Genomic DNA, 20,801 nt, shown 5'->3' with positions numbered 1-20,801 from the left:
CACGGTTCAATAACCGGTCAGGGTACATCGCTTCAGGGGTGCGGGCTTGATCCCCAGTGTGGGGTGTGCAGGAGGGGAGCCGATCAATAATTCACTCTCATCAATGATGTTTCTCTCTCTTTCTTTGATCTCTTTGGTAACCCAATCATTGTTTAATAGCATGCTATTCAGCTTCCAAGTGTTTGAATTTTTTGGATTGTATTTATTGGTTTCTTTCTTTTTCTTTTTTAAAAAAATATATTTTATTGATTTTTTAGAGAGGGAGAAAGAGAGTTAGGAACATCAATGAGAGAGAAACATCAATCAGCTGCCTCCTGCACACCTCCTACTGGGGATGTGCCTGCAACCAAGGTACATGCCCTTGGCCAGAATCGAACCTGGGACCTTTCAGTCCGCAGGCCGACGCTCTATCCACTGCGCCAAACCGGTCAGGGCTATTGGTTTATTTCTACTATTATGCCATTGTGGTCTAAGAAGATGCTTGATATGATTTCAATCTTCTTGAATTTGGAGAGACTTTGCCTTTGACCCAATATGTGGTCTATCTTTAAAAATGTTCCATGAGCACTGAGAGAACGTATATTCCGTGGCTTTGGGGTAAAATGTTCTGAAGATGTCAATTAAGTCCATCTGATCTAGTGAGTCATTTAGTATTGTCATTAGTATGCTGTTTCTTGCCAATTTTTGTCTAGAGGATTTATCCAGTGATATCAGTGGTGTATTAAAGTCCCCTACTATGATTGTATTGTTGTCGATCTCTCCCTTGATATCTTCCAGGAGTTTTTTTTATGTATTTGGGTGCTCCTGCATTGGGTGCATATATGTTTATCAGGGTTATATCCTCTTGCTGTATCGATCCCTTTAGTATTATGAAGTGGCCTTCCTTATCTCTTGTTATGGCCTTCACTTTGAGGTCCATTTTGTCCGATATAAGTATTGCTACCCCAGCTTTTTTTTTCATTTCTATTTGCCTGAAAGATATTTTTCCATCCCTTCACTTTCAGTCTGTGTGAGTCCCTTATTCTGAGGTGGGTCTCTTGTAGACAGCAAATATATGGGTCATGTTTTTTTTTATCCATTCAGCCACTCAATGTCTTTAGGTTGGAGCATTTAGTCCATTTACGTTTAAAGTTATTATTGAAAGGTACTTGTTTGTAGCCATTTCTTTTTGTGTGTGGCTGTTTTCTTTCTGAGCTTTTTATTTCTTCTTTTTACACCAGTCCCTTTAGCATTTCTTGCATTGCTGGCTTGGTGGTGATAAACTCCCTTAGCCTTTTTTTTGTCTGTGAAGCTTCTTATTTCCCCTTCAATTTTGAATGATAGCCTTGCTGGATAGAGTATTCTTGGATTCAGTCCTTTGCTTTGCATCACTTTGTAAATTTCCGTCCATTCTTTTCTGGCCTAATGTGTTTCTGTTGAGAAGTCATTTGATAATCTAATGGGAGATCCCTTGTATGTAACTTTCCGTCTCTCTCTTGCAGCCTTTAAGATTCTCTCTTTGTCCTGAACATTTGCCATGGTAATTATGATGTGTCTTGGTGTGGGTCTTTTCGGGTTCACCTTGTTTGGAATTCTGTGCTTGTGTGACTTTTTTCTTCCCCACCTCAGGGAAGTTTTCTGATATTATTTCTTCAAATAGGTTTTCTAACCCTTGTTCCTCTTTCTGTTGTTCTGGCACCCCTATTATTCGTATGTTGTTTCATTTCATGTTGTCCCATAGCTCCCTTAGGCTCTCCTCCTGTCTTTTAATTTTTTTTCTCCAATTGCAGTTCAGTTTGGGTGTGTTTTGCTTCCCTGTCTTCTAATTTGCTAATTCGGTCCTCCGCTTCTCCTAGTGTACTGTTGAAACTTTCAATGGTGTTCTTTGGAAGGCAGCTATGCTCACCACTATACCACCAACGCCGACTCAATGGTGTTCTTTATTGCAGCTATATCACTCTTCATTTCTTCTTGGTTCTTACATAAGTTATTGATTTTTTCATCCATTTCTTCTTGATTCTTGCATAAGTTGTTAATTTTTTCCTCCATCCGGTTTATGCATTCTAGGACCCTTAATCTGAATTCTTTTTCTGTCATGTTGCATGCCTCTGTTTCACTTAGCTGCTTTTCTGGCGAGTCCTCCTTTTCTTTCCTTTGGGGGTTTCTTTGTCTACCCATGTTTGATCTCACCGACATATCTAGATGTTGAGTCGTTCAGGGGCTGCTCCTTGGGTGGCAGTGGCTCCTCGGGCTGTGGTTGCTCCTTGGGCAGTTGTGGTAGCAGCTGCTCCTCAGTTGGCAGCAGCTCCTCTGGTGAGTGCTGTTCACAGCTGTGGTGGCTCCTCTGGCTGGTGGGGGGAGGCTTCACACACAGCTGCTGTTCCTCAGACAGAGGGTGTGCTGATCACGAGGCTGCTGTTCCTTGGATGGGGGCGTGCTACACACGCAGCTGCTACTCCTTGAACTGGGGCAGACTGCTCACGTGGCTGCTGTTCCTTGAATGGGGGCTGGATGCACGCTGCTGTTGTTCCTCTGATGTGGTGGGCTGCTTGTGGGGCTACTGCTTCTTTGACTTGGACAGGTTGATTGCAAGTCTGCTGCTCCTCGGATGGGGTGGCTGCTTGCGCGCTGCTGCTCTTTGGACGGGGATGGGCCACTCACCCAGCTGCTGCTCGTCAGACAGGTGCAGGCTGTGTGTGGCTCTGCTCCTCAGACTGGTGCATGCTGGGCGGGGCTGCCACTCCTCGGATGTGGGCGGTCTGCTCGTGTGGCTGCTGCTCCTCGGACCATGGTGGGCTGCTGCTGCTCCTCGAATGGGGATGGGTTGCTCACAGAACTGCTGCTCCTCAGAAGGGGGCGGGCTGCTCACACAGCTGCTGTTGGGCAGCCCCCATCGTCAGGCTGCTGCTGCTTGGACGAGGGCAAGATGCTTGCGCATCTGTTGCTCCTTGGACTAGTGCAGGGTGCGGGCTGTGCGCAGCTGCTGTTCCTCGGGTGGGGGCGGGCTGCGCAGGGCTGCCGCTCCTCAGACGTAGGTAGACTGCTCGTGCGGCTGCTGCTCCTCGGACAGGTCGGAATGCTCGCGTGGTTGCTGCTTCTCGGACTGGGATGCGGGCCGTTCACACAGCTGTTGCTCCTTGGACAGGGGCAGGCCACATGAGGCTGCTGCTCTTAGGCCTGAGGGAGGCTGCTCTCGGGGCTGATGCTCCTTGGACAAGAGTGTGCTGCTCACGTGGTTGAAAAAATAATGTGAAAAGAAGTAGGAAATAAAGCAACAACAAAAAAAAGGAGAACAAAGAAAAAAGCAAAAAAAAAAAAGCTAACAAAATAATAATAAAAAAATAAAAATGAAAAATTGAAATGTCATTCCGTTGGCTGGCTTAAATCCCATTTTTCTGGAATGTCTGTAATTTTTTTTTTTCTGTTGCTGGGACTGAAAGCCCCTCTATAGGCCAGACCCTGTTTTTTTTTTTTTTTTTTTTGACAGTAAGCATTTTTTTAATAATATTTTTTTTTACAAATTTACAAACATTTTTTAGCAAAAGTTAAAAATTTTAACAAAAATTTTACATTTATTTTTATTTATTTATTTTTTCTTTTTTTTAAATTCCTTTTTAAAAAAATATTATAATAAGTATTACAAAGGGTATTACATATGTGTCCTTCCCCCACCCCCCACCCTTGACAATCCCCTGCCCTCCCTTACCCCCCAGTGTCTTATGTCCATTAGTTATGCTTATATGCATGCATACAAGTCCTTCGGTTGATCTCTTACTCCTCTCCCTTCTGCCCCCCAACCCTCTCTGGCCTTCCCACTGCAGTTTGACAATCAGTTTGAGGCAGCTCTGCCTCTGTATCTATTATTGTTCAAAAGTTTGTAATGGTCTTTATTGTCCATGAATGAGTGAGATCATGTGGTATTTTTCCTTCATTGACTGTAGGCCAGACCCTGTTAACTCTCAGGGACTAATCAGATTATTTAAATTCTTCTTCCCATTCAGGGTGGAATCTGGGTGTGGCTGTATTCCTTGCCTGGGGCGTGGAGGGAGGAGTTATATCCTCAGGAGAAAATGGCTGCCCAAGTCCTGGGCTCAGGCATGACTCAGCACTCAATTTGCTGCCACCTTTCCTGGACCCCCTTCTCTCCCCAGCCTCTCCCCAGATTCCACTCATCCGCACCTTCTCCAGCTGTTCAGCACGGGTGAGTGTCTGTATCTGAAATGTCCTATGAACAGGGTTCAGTGAAAACAAACAAACAAACGCCGGCCGCAGAAATGGAGAAGACTGAGTTTCTGTAAGCTCCTCTCCTACCGGCACTGCATGGTCTGGTCAATGCTTCAGGCTGCCCCCTTTAGGCTCAGTCCTCCGTAATTACGAAACCCAGATCTCGAATCCCCCGGCGCCAACAGTCCCGCAGATCTCCTTTCCACAGTCAGGGGCTGTGCCTGTCCCAAGGGATGTGGCTGGGTGCTGCTCGTTCTCCCTCTGACCCTCTGGGCTCAGAGGTCTGGCAAACTTTCCTGCCCAGATCCCTGGTTTTTACCTTTCCAGGGGAACTCTGCCTTTCCCGGCTGCAAACTGTCTCACCAGCTGAGTATATTTCGCCAATTCGGGGTGGGTGTTATTAGTTTTAGCTGCTCATTCTATTTGCTCCGGGACAAGCCTTGGGATGCATCTGCCTATTCCGCCGCCATCTTCTAATACCTACATAAATTTATTTAGTACTAGTATAAGTATGGTCCAGATATTGAATGGGAGATACTTATACTGAAATATTTGTCATTTATCTGAAATTTAACTGAGCACTCAGATTGTGTGTGTGTGTGTATGTGTGTGTGTGTGTGTGTGTGTGTGTGTGTGTAACAAGGGAATAAATAAGTGATTTTGGCATCTCCTAATTATTAGAAAAATCACTCAAATTGGACATGTATTTATTGTTACTAGTCTATATGCAAATAATACCCTCCCTGACTTTAATTGTGCCTCAGTGCTGTATCAGACACCGTGTTAGATACTTGGCTTACATTGTCCCATGGAATACTCACAAGAGTTCTATGAGGAAGGTGTTCTCATCTCATTTTGTGGATGAGGAAATGGAATGGGAGATTAGTAAATTGCTCTAAGGCCACAAGACTGCTAACTTGTAACTGCAATTCAAACACACTGTCCTGACCTCAGCCCTCAGGCTCTTTCTCCAATGCCAGTGTTCTTCACCTTGGCTGCACATCAGAACCAACCCAGAGAGCTTTTCCAATGTTCTGATCTCTGGATCCCATCCCCAGAGATTCTGATTTAATTATTTTTACAATCATTGCAATTATATTGCTCTCCTATTTACTAGGACATAGACCAAAAGGATCAAATACAATCTAATTTGATTTCCCATAGTCCCTACTTATGGAACTTGGGCCATTAACCTTTCCTGTGATTCATACTTAGGATTGTTTGTCTCATTTGCTGTGATTAAGCCCAGGTATATATGTTCCTTGTATAACCAAAGCAGTGTGGATACAACTGCTCAGAAGTACCAAAGTAGAAACAATGCATGTCCTGCTCTCCTGCTGTCTGAAAAGAGTTCTTGGATTTTGTTGTTTTGTTTTTGGTTTTAATATATATTTATTGATTTCAGAGAGGGAGGGAGAGGGAGAGGGAGAGAGAGATAAAAACATCAATGATGAGAGAGAATCATTGATCGACTGCTTCCTGCACACCCCCTACCAGGGATTGAGCCTACAACCCTGGCATATGCCCTTGACCAGAATTGAACCCAGGACCCTTTGGTCTGTAGGCCAACTAGGGCTAGGGCTGAATCAGCTAGGGCTGAAAAGAGTTCTTTAAAAAAAATGTCTTGGTGACTTTCCCCCCAAGTTTGTTTTCTTTGGGAATCTTATGTTACTCAGTTTTCAAAGACTTGTTTCTTCTTTAATGATCTTTACGCAGTAGACTACATCACCTTTCTCCAGCCAGGATGGGGCAGGGGAAGGCTATATGATTTGTTGTCTTTGAACAATTCAATTTTTGTTTGTTTGTTTGTTTGTTTCCATCTCAGTGTAAGAATTTTGAGGATTGTATTCTCACTTTTTTGACTTTACAACACCCAAGAAAGTTCCGCACAAAGAAAATTGTCATGTGCCGTTAATGATTGACTTTTGCAGTTGGTCTTTATTTTAATACCATTGGCCTACTTATTAGGACTGTGATCTTTGACCAATTTTATTATGGGGAATTTCAGTGTTTCTCATTGTTAAATGAGGCATAATAAAATATTCCACTCATGATTTCCGTGAAAATTCGTTTGCTAAACAAAACTGGTATGTTTATGTGTTTAATATGTCTCCTCTAGTAAAACTGTAAACTCTTCTGGGCACAAGTCTGTTTTGATTACCACTGTGTATCTGTGCCTAGAATTGTGGTGGGAGTTAGTAGGTGCTTAGTAAATATTGCTGTAATGTTGACTGTGGAGTGGGTTTGGGAAGCAGACATGCCAGGTCTGAGCTTCTGCTGTGTCTTTGTGACCTTGAGCAAGTTGTTTAACTTCTCTGACCCTTCATTCCCACATTTTTAAATTAATAACAATTATTATTATAATTACCATATGGTTGTTGTGAAGATTAAATGATATGTACATATATATAAATTAATTCAGTGTCTGACACATAGAAGATCCTTACCAGTGCTAATAAAGGTGATGATGCTACCTAGAAATACTGATTTACACAATGATATTATTGGGAACCAGAAATATATTCCAAAATTAAGTGCTACTTACTTAAAAAAAAAAAAAAGGCTAGTCAGCTCCAAAGAGGCCAATTAATGACGTAGAAGATTTTTACTTTTATATATTTTCACTTTCTATATATTTTCATCTAGTTGTGTGTTTCTCCTTATGAAGAAGAAAGAAACAAGTCAACCCAATTCATGCTCAGGCATGAGTGACTTCAGGGACCCAATTCATTCTCAGGGCAAGAGGTGGGGCGATAATTGCATTTTAAAAGAGAGTCCAAAGTAAAACTCATTGGCACATTCAAGATCTGTTCATTTTATTGTAGGTACATAATATATTTAAAAAGGAACTGTAAACAAATATTCAACTCTAATTAATGCTAGCATGCTGCAAAATTTGGGGATGAAGTGTGCTGATGTCTGCGATGTACTCTGAAATGCATCAAAAATATGATGCATTGATGGGTGGTTAGGTGCTTAGATATGTGATAAAACAAATACAGCAAACATGCTCATTGTAGAATCTAGGGGCTAGAGGTGTTCACTGTGCAGTTCTATCGCTATTTCTGTATGTTTGACATTTTTCATAATAAAATGTCGGGGAGAGGAAAGAACATTGGGGGATCCTAGGGAAAGTTAACACCTAAGAGCAAGGAGGACTCATTCATGTTGAATTTCAGGCATGTGGCACTTGTTAGTATTTATATTTTCGGAAGACTTCTCTGATTTTCTTTTAGTCATAGCTCATAGGAAACCTCCAACACGACCCCTGTAAAATGTTGCCCCAGCTAAAGAAAAACAAGATCTGAGGTGGACAAAGAGCAGGGAAAAGAACACATGGAAAATGGAAGACTGAAGCAACCTATCCCTAGCATTTTGGGGATCCCAGGCATCCAGGGTTGCTGGGGCAACATGAGACTCTGGTCCCTGGATTTTAGAACTTATATCATACCTATTATTTACCATGTGGGTGAAACATATTATGAATGATTAATCATTTGGTAGAGAATTATGAACAAAAGTACACATAGGTAATTTTTTCAGAAGGTACTTAGAATCCTAACTGGGTGGGGTTTTTTTGTTTTTTTAAATCTTCATCCAAAGGATTTTTTTCCCCATTGATTTTTAGAGCGAGTGGAAGGGAGAGGTAGAGACAGACAGACAGAGAGAGAGAAACATTGATGTGAGAGAGACACATCAATTGGTTGCTTTCTACATGCACCCTGACTGGGGCCGGGGATCTGGCCTGCAACCAAGGTATGTGCCCTTGACTGGAATCAAACCCGTGACCCTTCAGTCCAAGGGCTGATGCTCTAACCACTGAGAAAACTGGTTAGGGTTAAGACTTTAAAAAGAAGATGGAAAGGAGCACCCGTGTTATTGCACATCTGAGCAAAAGGGTCATGCTATCATCATTAGTTCATTCAAGTGGCTGTTGAATGTATTTGACTCTTCTGTTTGCACAAATGGCAACACCCTGCAGGGTTTATTAAAAGCAGATGTATTAAATATCAACACTGAAAACTGGTCTAACCAGGAAACAAGGAACATTAAAACACACAAAAAGGAGAGAATGACCAGGAGTCAGGGAGAGAGTTATGTGGCAACCTACAGGAATCCTAGCCAAAAAATAAGTATCTGAATCAAGGTCATAGCCAGGTACCATTAGCCACTGAGGGAAGAGAGCAAATAACATATCTTGACCATTTGCTCAAGAATCAGAACCAGCTTCCTGCCTTGGCTATTCGATGCCTCCTTGATGATCTCGGGACTCAAACAGCAGAGCCCGTGGGCTTGTACCATAGAGCAGGTTGCAGCTGGCAAGACCGTGCCACTTTACTGTGAAATGTGCAGGGCCCTGCTGGCACAGAGAACATCCTGCGTCTGTTTCACAGGGCCTCTCAGGGTGGATTAATTACAAAAATGTGCCCCTTGCTCTGGGCTGGCACAGGATTTGGGGAGGGGAGTGGTGGCTGGATTTCAACCCCATCACCTCTCAGCTGGGACCCTTGTGTAGCACAGTTACTCCTTGTAACTGTACAAGGAGGCCCTGGGAAGCTTCTACTATAAGCGTGTCTCCCTTTCATCAATGAGGATGCTAAGTCCTAGAAGACTAAAACATCTTATTTAAGACAACAACCTAAATCATAATAGCCCTTTCTTGGGAGGCAAGCTATTCTCAAAATGGGCCTTCATTAGCATCATTGCACAGAGCACTCTCCCCATGCAAAAGTGCTCAGCCAGGTTCAAGGTTGTGGGCTGCATAGATGCCCAGACGTTTCAAATCTAATTTTGAAGGAGGGCAGTGCACACTCTGTGCTGCCTGAGGTAGCTGCTGACAAGAGGGAATGAGCAATCACTCATTTCCGATCAAGTGGAGAAGGCTGCACTGAGAAGGTAAGACTTGAGTTGAATGAAGAATGAGTGGGTCTTAGGAAACCAGGATTGCATGGGGAGGAAACAGTGTCAGCAATGGGTGGAGAGAGACTTCACCTCAGTGACCTGGGGCACTTCCTGGTATCTTGCCACCCACTCTTGTTCACCAGTCACAATAGGCCCCTCTGAAATACGGTCTTGAATCCAGACCACAATGCTCTCTAAGACAGAGCCTGCCCATCCCATGTCCCAGGCTGCCCAGCATAGCTTTCTGAAGGGTAGTAACCAGTTATACAAGAGAGGGGTTAAGTATTAATATATTAACCTACCCACATAACAAAGATACATTCTAATGAGGAATTTCTGGGCATGTGGCCATAAAATATTTCTAAAACTTTTGGAATTACAGCTAGGGCAGAAAGGGTTTATATTTGACATCTATTGCTATGTAATAAATTCGCCCCAACTTAGCAGCTGTAAACAAACAATAAGCATTTATCTCACACAATTTCTCAGGGTCAGGAATTCAGCGGCCACTTAGCTGAGTAGGTACAGGTTGAGGTCTCCTTGAGATTGTAATCAAGATATTGGCCAGGTCTGTGCAGCTGCAGCCCTGACTGGGGCGGAAGGATCTGTTTCAAGCTCACATGCTTGGCTGTGGGCAGGAGGCCTCCAATTCATATGGAGGGTCTCCCCGTAAGTGAATGTTCTCACCACATGGCAGCTGGCTTCCCCCAGAATGAGGGATGGAGGAGACAAAGAGCAAACAGGAACCTCAGTGGCTTTGTGACCAAGAAAGCATCACCTCTGCTGGGTTTCATTGGTCACTCAGACCCTCCTTAATGCAACATGAGAGAGAATTATACTAGGGGACAAACACCAGAGTACCCACTGGGGACCAGTTCAAATGCTGGAACCACTGAATTCATATTTTGGGGAGACTAGAGTTTTTAAAACATATACCAGAGGTAACATGTGACCTGAATCTCTTAAAAAGTTTTCTTCTTTAATACACCTAAAAACTCCAAATTAATTAGTTTAAAAAATATTTTCAAAGACATCACTATGCTAACTGGAAAATAAGAGGCAAAACAAATAAACGAAAAAGCGTAAATTCAGAGAGATGAGTGAGTGCTTAAGCAGAAGGCTCCCCTGGCAGTATCTATCTCCAAGTGACTCCAAGGGTCGGTTTGAATATCTGCATGGCAAACGTGAGATGAAGTCTAGGGAAGGTGAGACGTCAGAGACCCTCTTAAAAATTACCTTGGATCCCAAAGGCTATCTCCTGGGTGACAATTTAAACCAGAAGTTCTGCAACTTCATTTCCCCACTGAAGAGGATCGAAAGGAAACTTGCCTGTCTTAACCATGGCTCTAAATAGCAGGAGGAAACGTGTGAGAATTTATAGCCACAGGTCAACCTTTATGGAGGCTGGCAGCAAATGGACATTGTCAGTGTGGTTTGAAAATCCCCAGTGAATAACTTGTTTTAATGTGGCCCAGAACTAGTAACACTCAGTCCAGAAACATATCCTCTTCTTATGAAAGGCATCACCTTTATCACAGGCCTCAAAGATTCTCAGGTAGAAAATTCCATTGAACTGGAGTTACCATTAAAAAGAGAACCCCAGCTCGCTTGAGGAAACAAGATATCAGCAAAGACAACAACAGACACAGGCTGACAAACACTTCAAATATTCCATTATTAATAATGGAATTAATTTAAGTATAGTTAACATGTTTAACAAAGAAAAGATGTTATCAAGTGGAAGAGTAAAAAACAAGAGTTATCAAAAATGACTAGGCCCTATCTGACAACCAAATGGCACCTTCAGCCCTGGCCTGGTAGCTCAGTTGGTTGGAGTGTTGTCCAGATACACTGAGGCTGCAGGTTTGATCCCCAGTCATGGCACCAGGCAAAATAAAAAACAAATAAAATGTTCCCAAATAAGACCTTCCAAAATGAAAAAGAAAATTAATAAAAGTAAAAAAATATATATATAGTATAGTGCATTACAGAAGTACCTACAATATATCTTTAACTTTGCCTCTTGGCTCATAAAGCCTAAAATATTCACTATCTGGCCCTTTACTGACCCCCCACTGTAGACAAGTGTCTACACAGGAGACCCTTGGTCAGCTTGAGGTGGAGGTGCAGGGCACAGCCACACAGGCAGGGCTGACACTGTAGAGCAGGGGGCATGACGGGGTTGAGTGAAGGAGGCCAGGGAAGACTCAGCAGGACGCAGCCTTGGGTCTTGCAACAGAAGGGAGGCTGGTTTTATGTATCCGTAAGTAAAATATAGCCGCATGGATACCTCGAATGACCCCAGAGGAATGTTGGAGCCCAGAAGCCTTGCCTTCTTAACTCTTATGCATGGGGTGGGGAAATAAATCTTAGTTACCTTGGAACCTCAAGAGTTTAATGAGTGAGTGTGGGAAGTTTGGTGCAAAAATTATCGGTCCATGAATGTAATTATTAAGCAATTACAGATGCCATTCTGCAAATAGAACAAATTAAGGAGAAAAGGGAGAGAGGGGATTTCTTTGCTTGAATCACACGGTCAGCTGCATATCCTCAGGTGCTCTCTGATTGCCAAATGTGGGTCAAGGCCAAGTGCTTTTTTTACGGCCATTGGCTATGCCCAAATAGGCCTTTAAACTCTGTTTCTGAGCAGCAAGTGCTGGCATGCTGGCAGGAAGCTTTGAGATGACTTCAGGGTGGTATGAGTTGCAGGAAGCCAGCAGGGGAAGTGATTTGGGGAAGGAAAAGCAAGAGGCTCATCACACCCCAGGGTTCTCCTTTGAAGATGGACACCACACCCAGTCTGTCCCAGGGCCCCTGAGCGTGTATGTTCTTCTCTCCCTTGTTCTCCAAAATGAGTCAGCAAGGATGGAGTAATAGGGCAACCATTTTCTCAGCCTCTCTTAGATGCCAGGTGCTTTACCCACCAATCTCAGAAAGCAGATGTGATCCTCCCCATTTTGTGGAGGGGGAAACTGAGGCCCAGAGAGAAGCATTAGGAACTGTGTCCAGGCCACAAAGTGAGTTAGCAATGAATTCAAGTCTTACTCCAATAGGTAGGTCTTACTCCAAATCTCAACTCTTTCTTTCTTACCAAGCAGGTGTAGCCAAGGGCCACCTGGAGGGAGCACCCCCACTCTTCTGGCAAGAGTAGGGAAAAAACAACAACCCGGAAAACGAAGCCCTGCTGTCCTGCATCCCCACGTGCCCTTGTCTAACACCCAGGGTCACTCTGCTCAGTAGAGTAATTTGCCCCCAAACCTGTCTATTGGCCTATATGGCTCTTTTTGTCTGACATGTTAACTCTATCCTCAGGGTAACAAATGGATAAAATGAAAATAAAATAAAATACAAAAAAGAAAGAAAAGCAATTCTGTTATCAGAAAGTTGTTGTGGAAATAGTTACATGTTGAGAGTGGAGAGGTGCAAAATGGTCTGCAATTTCCTGCAGGGATAGATGTACTGGGAAAGCCCGGAGAGCCTAACCTGGCGCTGGAGGGGTGGATGGCCAGCACTGAGCAGGAGGAAGTAAGGTATAGAGAGTGGATGCACATGACCACTCCTGAGTAAGGAGCGCGGGCCTGAGGCCAGTGTGAAGACAGGCTTCATTCACAGGCTTCATGGTTATCTGAAAAACCAGGCCTAGATCTCAGCTTCTACTGGAAAGAACTTGAGAGGTTCAGGATGACCCACCCCAAGGTGTGGTATGTGAATTATTTGTGTTAAAGGTAATCAAGACCCTGCAGGCTCATGAGGAACTTTTGTCTCTCACTTAAAGAGTATAAATTATGGGCTTTGCTCATAATAAGAGTTATTACCAGAAATAACTTTTTATGATCTATCTATAGGGTAGGGTGAACTTTTAACTACTGAACACCTGCTCTTCTTATTGTCCTGCAATGACCTTCCCTCCCCACCCCTTCCGCCCCGAAGTCCCAAGATGCCTTACCACATCTTTAGTTCAGAATGTCAGATACCTCAGGTTAACTTCCTGTCCCTGAACCTCCCACGTATGTGAGGACTCTGACTGTTCCATGTATGCAGGGTTCTCATGCATAGGTATTTAAATTTCGTTATTAGTCTCAAGTCAATTTAATTATTAGTCCAACAGAAAGAACATTGAGGAGTAGAGAAAAGTTTCTTCTTGCCCCACAGAATTACAATGAAAATTCTAGAGAAGGGTAGAGGGCAGGGTGAGGAAGAGCATTGTGATGGTTAATGCCCTGAGGATTCATGCTAAGGGAATCAGTCCCACAGAGAAAGACAAATACCATATGATCTCACTTGCATGTGAAATCTAAAACATTCGCACTCATAGAAACAGGCCAGATTGCTGGCTACCAGAGCAAAACGGGTGGAAGTGGTCAAAAGGCACAACTTTTCAGTTAAAATACATTCTGGGGATGTATTGCACAGCAGGATGACTATAGTTGACAATACTGTATTGTATATTTGAAAGTTACTAAAAGAGTAGGTGTTAAAAGTTCTCATCACACAAAAAAATAGTTGTAACTACATGTGGTGATGAATGTTAATTAAACATAATGTAGTCATTTTGCAATATATTACATATATCAAATCACTATGTTGTATTCCTTAAACTAATATAATGTTACATATCAATTATCTACACTGATAAAAGAAAAGATGCTAATTGACCGTACCTTTGCTAAGCCCACCAGCCAATCAGAAGAGTATGCAAATTAACCCAACAAAGATGGTGGTTAATTTGCATGCACAGGCTCCCAGCGAAGACTGAAGGCAGTGTAGAAGGAAGCCAAGCACTGCAGAAAGGAGTCAAGCGGCAGAGAAGGGAATGGATTGGAGGTAGCAGAGACGGGAGCAGAGCTGAGGCAGCGGACACACGGGAGGGAGCGAAGTGGCGGAGAAGGGAGGGAGCGAGGCGGTGGACACGGGCGGGAGGTGAAGCAGAGGACACAGGAGGGAGCCAAGGCGGCAGGGAAGAGAGGGAGCCGAGGCAGCGGAGAAGGGAGGGAGCAAAGTGGCAGAGACGGGAGGGAGCCGAGAGCAAAGCGGTGAAGGGAGGGAGCGAGGCAGCAGAGAAGGGAGCGAAGCCCGCCTTGGAATAGGCCCGAGGAAGCCCTATTCTTGCAGGAATCTTCCTGCAATGGGCCTCTAGTATTTGAATAAAATTTGAAAAAAATGTTACATATAGTTATTATATACTTTATTATAGACTAGAGGCCTAGTGCACAAAATCGTGCACAGTTAGGGTCCCTCGGCCTAGCCTGTGATCAGGGCTGTGTTCTGCCCGTTTACCAGTCCCCAGATCCTCCCTGCGGTCGCCACCGATTGATTGGAGCCTGAGGGCTGGGAGGAGGGACCAAGTGGTCTGCCTTCCATCTGCTTGCCAGTCGCTGCTACCACCAATTGATCAGAGCCTGGCCACCCTGATAGGGGTGTTGGGAGCAATCTGGCCTGGATCAGGCAGGTTAGCTGGCCACAGTGGGTGTCATAGCGACTGGTTGTTAGGTCGTTATGGACCTGACAGCATTACGGTCTCTGGCTTTTTATATATAGAGATTATACATATTATATATGTATAATGACAAGTGGGCTGGAAGTAATGGACATGGAGTCAGACTCATGGGCACACAACCTGTGCCATAGGGCCCTGCAGTCTGTGCATAGATTGTCTGCACCTGGTTTAATGCCCTGCTGTTGCAGTCTTAACATTTTGAACATAAGGCCCCATATTTTCATGTTGCACTGATCCCCAGAAATTATATAACCTGTCCTGATAAACAGGTGTGGTTTTGTCCTTTTGATAAATGTTGGTGATTGGGGTGAGAAGTGACAGCGATGATTATTGCAACATAAAAACCCAGACAGTGTTCCCCAAACTCCCCCAATCCTCCTCCACCCATGACTGACCTTAGGAACCAGGGACTCAGATTTCTGCTTTGAGCAGTTACATAAAGGAAATGGGGAAAGTGCTGATTGCACAGAGCTAACGAAGCTGGCCAGTGAAAACACTGTGGCTCATTCTGGGCCCTCAGGCTAAGTTTCATTACCCTTTATAACATAAACCCTTCTCTCCAGGGCTGGCTAAGAATTTAAGTAATGTGAATATTCTGGCAAGGCCTTCCTTCCCACAGAGAGAATAGGTGACTATAGTGGGTGATGTCCCCAAGGCATAAGACGGTGAGTCAAATGCATTTTTCTGGAAAGGATAATCAGAGCTGAGCTGGGGATTAGGTGCTAAGGTGGCACTTAAGGCTCTAGGACCGGGCTTGGTCAAATTGTGCATGTCAGTACCAGATCTACAGAAACTTACAAGAGCTCATGGCCTTCCTTGCAGGACAACTTCAAGCATATTATAGTCAGTATTCTAAGCATATTCCAACTTTATGTAGCTCTATACCTCTTTCTAAAGAAGTCTGACATTCCCAATGACAAAACTTCCCAGTTTGCATTTCAGTTTTGTAGGTGGTTGATGCAAGCCAGAGACTAGGAAAGACTGATGACTTTCACAGTCTCCTTGTTGCTTTTATTTAGGATGTAAATACTGTTCCTGTAATTTCTCATGGACTACAGCGTAGATGGTTTTGTCAACAGATTTTTCTTCTACCCATTGCAACACACACATGTTGTGCACTAGCATGCTCAGTATTCTTCCCTCTTTCTTTTTGAAAGAGCCCCATTTTGGGGGGGGGGGGAATCTTTCCTTCCCCACTCCATGTTGTCTGCTTGGTATTAATGGTGCTAGTGGCACAATATCATCCCAATGGTAGTTCCCTGAACAGCCTGCCCATTAGTCCTGGTTAGCAAGATTCCCAGAACTGCTTTTTTCCCCCGGTCCTTCTGAGTGAACAATACTATTTTTAATGCTATGAGCTATCTAGGATATGACACTACCAGTGATGGCGAACCTATGACACGCGTGTCAGAGGTGACACGCGAACTCATTTTTTTGGTTGATTTTTCTTTGTTAAATGGCATTTAAATATATAAAATAAATGTCAAAAATATAAATCTTTGTTTTACTATGGTTGCAAATATAAAAAAATTTCTATATGTGACACAGCACCAGAGTTAAGTTAGGGTTTTTCAAAATGCTGACATGCCGAGCTCAAAAGGTTCGCCATCACTGCACTAAACTATGTATTTAAATTATTTTTTCCAGGGTCAATTTATGTTGTTTGTAATTAAAGTCATCTATTGATATGGGAATGCACACCATTTCAGAGGGCCTGGACCTTCTCCACCCAATTTCCTTAAAAGTGATAACATCATAATCACTTTCCTCAACAGTCTATTGGAATTCCCTCAGGAAAAAAAGTATATTATGTAGGATATTAAAAGCTTACTGCAGTTAGTAATCACCTAATTCTCCTTACTCTGGGAATTTAGGTCATATAAGTAGCAAAACTCCTTAACTTGCTATGCAGTTTCTTAGATGGTTGTTTCAATTAAGTGGACCAGTAGAATTGATGGAACAGTTTGCAGCCTGAGTACCTTTTGGGGGTTTGTGAAGAAAAAAAAAAAAAGAAAGAGAGAGCATCTGGGCGCTTGGCGGCTGTGGTGGGTGGGTGGCAGTAATCACCACTGGTGTGAGCTGGGTGCACAGCCAGCTCAGAGGGAGGATTGCTGGTGACTCAAGGCTGGGAAGGAAGGAAGGATGGAGAGAGTAGACATTCACAATTGAATGGTATTTCTTTGGCATTCTATTCTTTATCATTATTAGTAAGTAAGAAAAAATGAAAATTACCTTAATTAAATTTGTAAAAAGTGCTAAGATAATGTGATTAATATTCAGGAAAACCAGAGTAAAATTAAAATGATCTAGAGTAACTAAATGGTCTTATGATATTCCTTTGGAAAAAAGTTGTTTTTTTCTTTCAAAAACTTAAAAGTATTTCAAGGAAATTAATTATTCATTAATTAGAAAAGAAGGAAGATAGCACATTATAAGAGAAAAAATAGGGACTTTGGAGCCAGACAGACTTGTGTTCTAGCCCACTGTACTATTACTGCTACTATTACTGTCTTTACTATTACTGTAATCCTGACTAATGGCATTGATTAGGAATGCTTTGGGCTTCAAGTAACAGAAACCCCAATTAGTAGTTGCTTTAACCATAAATAAACACTTTGTTACCTTACCTAACAAGAAGTCTGGAGGTAGTTGTTTCCAATGTATATGCAATAAATACCTCAATGATATCAGAATACTAGCTGGTATCTTTGTAATTTTCTTTATCTATTCAGATGGCATCAACAATTCTAGACATTACATCTGCATGTGACAGCTTCTAAAAGCAGGAACATGAAAGGAAAGGGAGGGTGGCTGTGCTCTTATCAGCGAGGTAAAACATTCCCAGAAACCTCCAGCAGACATCTCTTTTCATTGGTTTGATCCCCAGAGAAGTCACTGGCTCAAGAATATGTATTGTCATGACTGTCCTAGACTACTCATGAATCATCCAGTGGGGGTGGGCACGATGCTGCTTGAACAAAATCAGGGTTCTGTTAGCAAAGAAAGAATGGCTGTCAGGTATAGAACCAGCTGTCACTAATAGAGCCCATTCCAAGCTCTTTCCCAGAACAGTATGTCTAAGCTGCCCAAGACACAATTCTCTCACAGGCCATGGAAGTTGACTTGTTTTGATGGCTCACACGATCAGTATGGCAACTGCTTCATCTGAATCAGCTGTGCTCTCCAAGTCCTTCCTGGCTTAAGGAAATTCTACTGGGTGAACTCCAGAGTGGATTGCATATGCTTTAAATCCCCAAATAGCAATGCCTAATGCATGTTTGCTCCTGATGCAGGAGAAAAGTTTCTAGCAGTTTTCTTAAAGCTATGGAAAGGGAATCAATAATAAATTCCATCGAGGAACCTGCCTTTGATGACTGGTACAGCTATACAAGGTGGCAGAGAAAATTTGAATAGTTTGAGGAGAAAAAGAATTAAGATCACCGTAAGCTATTTTGAGCATTGGTCAGTAAGTTCCAAGGTGGCAGTGTGATTGAAGAGGAAAAAGTAGAAATGACTCATACCCTGGACAAGTACTAAAGTCAGAACTCTAAGAGAAGATGAGGTTAACACAGGCACAGCTCCAGGGGGTTAAGTTCAAATCCTCATTAGCTGTTGTAATGACCAAGAGCAGGCAACATCAAGTGGAACTATCCTTTCAATGGAATGGAAGGGGAAGTGTGACTCATTTGAATAATGGTTGCTTTGGGCGTACCTAGAACTCACTGACGCTGGATTGTTCACTATGGAGGACCCCAAAGGGGAAATCAGGAAAAATATATTAGGAAAACAAATATCTGAGCCCCAAATCAAAATGAAATTGAAATGAGTGTACAAAGATATTTAGCTAAAGAGTCAAGGACACCTGAATTATGTACCAGACCATAGTATTATTTTTCTATAAGGGCATGGGAGAAAATACAACAATAATAAAATTTATATAGCATTTACTCTGTGCTAGGCACTGTTCTAAGCATTTTGGATTTATTAGCTTATTTAGGACTCATACTGATGTCATGTAAAGAGAAGACTAGCATACTGAATGAATCATCCACTTGGAAATTGAAGTTAACAAAAATGATGGCAGGCATGATGCAGACAGGAAAATCCACGAAGATGGAAAAGTCACTAGGAGAGTGGTAAGGGACAAAAATAAAAAGAGGTAGAAAGTATTTTAACTAATTCTGTGAGGCCATACTTACTCACTCATGTACTCACTCAACATTTATTGAGATTTGTTATAGGGTATGCCAGTGTTCAGCTTTAAGAATTATGACAACTTATTTTAAATGGTGCTTTTACTTATACTCCATCAGCAATATATACAAGATCCTAATGATACTTAACACTCCAACACTTGATCTTGATAGACATTTTAATTTTTGACATTTCGAATAATTTTATACCTAAGGATATCTTATTGTGTCTTCATTTTTATTTCTCTCATCATTCTTGAGGTGTTTACTAGTAGATATGTATAAGAATGTTCATAGCAACACAATTCATAATAGTAAAAAATGAGACAATGCAAAGTCTGTTGATAGGAGAACGGATAAAATATTGGGATGTTCATGTAATGCAATATTATACAGCAGAAAAAATTAAAGAATTACTGCTACGAAAAGGAAAATATGGATGAATTGGATTGAAAATGAACATTTCAGGAAAATGTATATAGCATATTTTTTTATAGAGTTCAAAAGCCAAAACAATATATTGTCTAGGCCTACATACATATGATAAAACAGATTAATTTTTTTATAGTAAGAAAATGAGAAACAGAAAATTCAAGATAAAGGTTATCCCAGTATGGGGAAGTAGGAGAATGAGATAATGAAAGAGCATACATAGATGAAGTTATTGACAATATGTTCATTCTTGGCCTGGGTGGTAGGTTCATGGATGTTCATTATAAAAATAATAAAGTTCAAGAGTAATAAAATACAAGAGGGATATGCATGGATGACTATTGATGCTATTTATGAACTACAGATTACAAATGCTTAAATTCTGTGGCATGGTTCAGGAAAACAAAATACCACATTATTAAGCTCCTACTGGGAGCTTAGACCTATGCTCTAGATTTATTCTGCAATAACAAGCAACTCTAAACTCTCAGCAAGTTACAGTTATAAAGGTTTGTTTCTTATTGGTCAACAGGTCAACAGAGTCTTTGCTCAGGGAATTGGGTTGATAGAACAATCAACATCCTGAATGTTGGTGATTACCATATGTTTTGATCTCTTTACCATTCAAAAGATTCTGAGCTTTTTCTCCTTTAAGTTCTAGCCCTGGGTTCAATGAATGAAAAAAAAAAGGAGTTGAGAAAGGACAGTTATGAGATACCAAATAAAACATTAAAGACAAGTTGAAATGCTACTTGACATGGAATTTTTAATTTCCAACAATATTTTATATACACACACACACACACACACACACACGTTCTCCTATGCCTTAGAGTCACAGTTAACATAGTCTATTTAGAATTTCTAGCTCTGGTCATACTCAACAAAAGGATTCTAAACTGGTGGTTCCCATTAAATGAAACAAAGTGATCCACAGATCTTTTACATGAGATCTGAGCTTCCTCTGGTATCTCTGCTGTTTTGTTTGACTTCTCTTTCATAATACCATCAAACCAATTAGTAATGAGCTAAAGCCAGGATGTACTGGAGCTTTTCAGGGTTTCAGGTATATATGTACTAATACCTTTCTAGAAATTACATGTATAAAAAAATTTATGTTGGCATGGTACTTATTATGTGCTCTATAGACATGAATGTTATCCTTAAGTGTATTTGGGATTGTACTTAGAAATGATCACCATTGACCACTGTTAACCATGATTTTTACAAGCTTTCCCAATCCAACATTCTAACTATTTGTCCTTAAGTGGCACAAATTGTGAAATAAAACCAAAAGAGTCACACAGAGTTTAGTCTGAGACAGGGGACACTGAATAGGAAAAGGAAAATGTGCCTTGAGAACTTGTTGAAAATGAAGACCATCTCCTTGCCCATTCCTCTCTTCACAAGGTGCCCATCTACTGGGGACAGGTGGTGCTGCAGGAAAATACTCATCCATTGATGTGGATGTGTTGTAGGCGGCAGGTGTTAGACCCATGGGATCAGACTGAACCTCGGTTCAGCAACCTCAGTACTTTTCTGGCTAGGAAAGAATTCAGAGCCAAGACCCAAAC

This window comes from Myotis lucifugus, unplaced genomic scaffold, assembly GCF_000147115.1.
Source record: "Myotis lucifugus unplaced genomic scaffold, Myoluc2.0 scaffold_281, whole genome shotgun sequence".
NCBI lineage: Eukaryota > Metazoa > Chordata > Mammalia > Chiroptera > Vespertilionidae > Myotis > Myotis lucifugus.
This window is presented reverse-complemented; position numbering follows the sequence as displayed.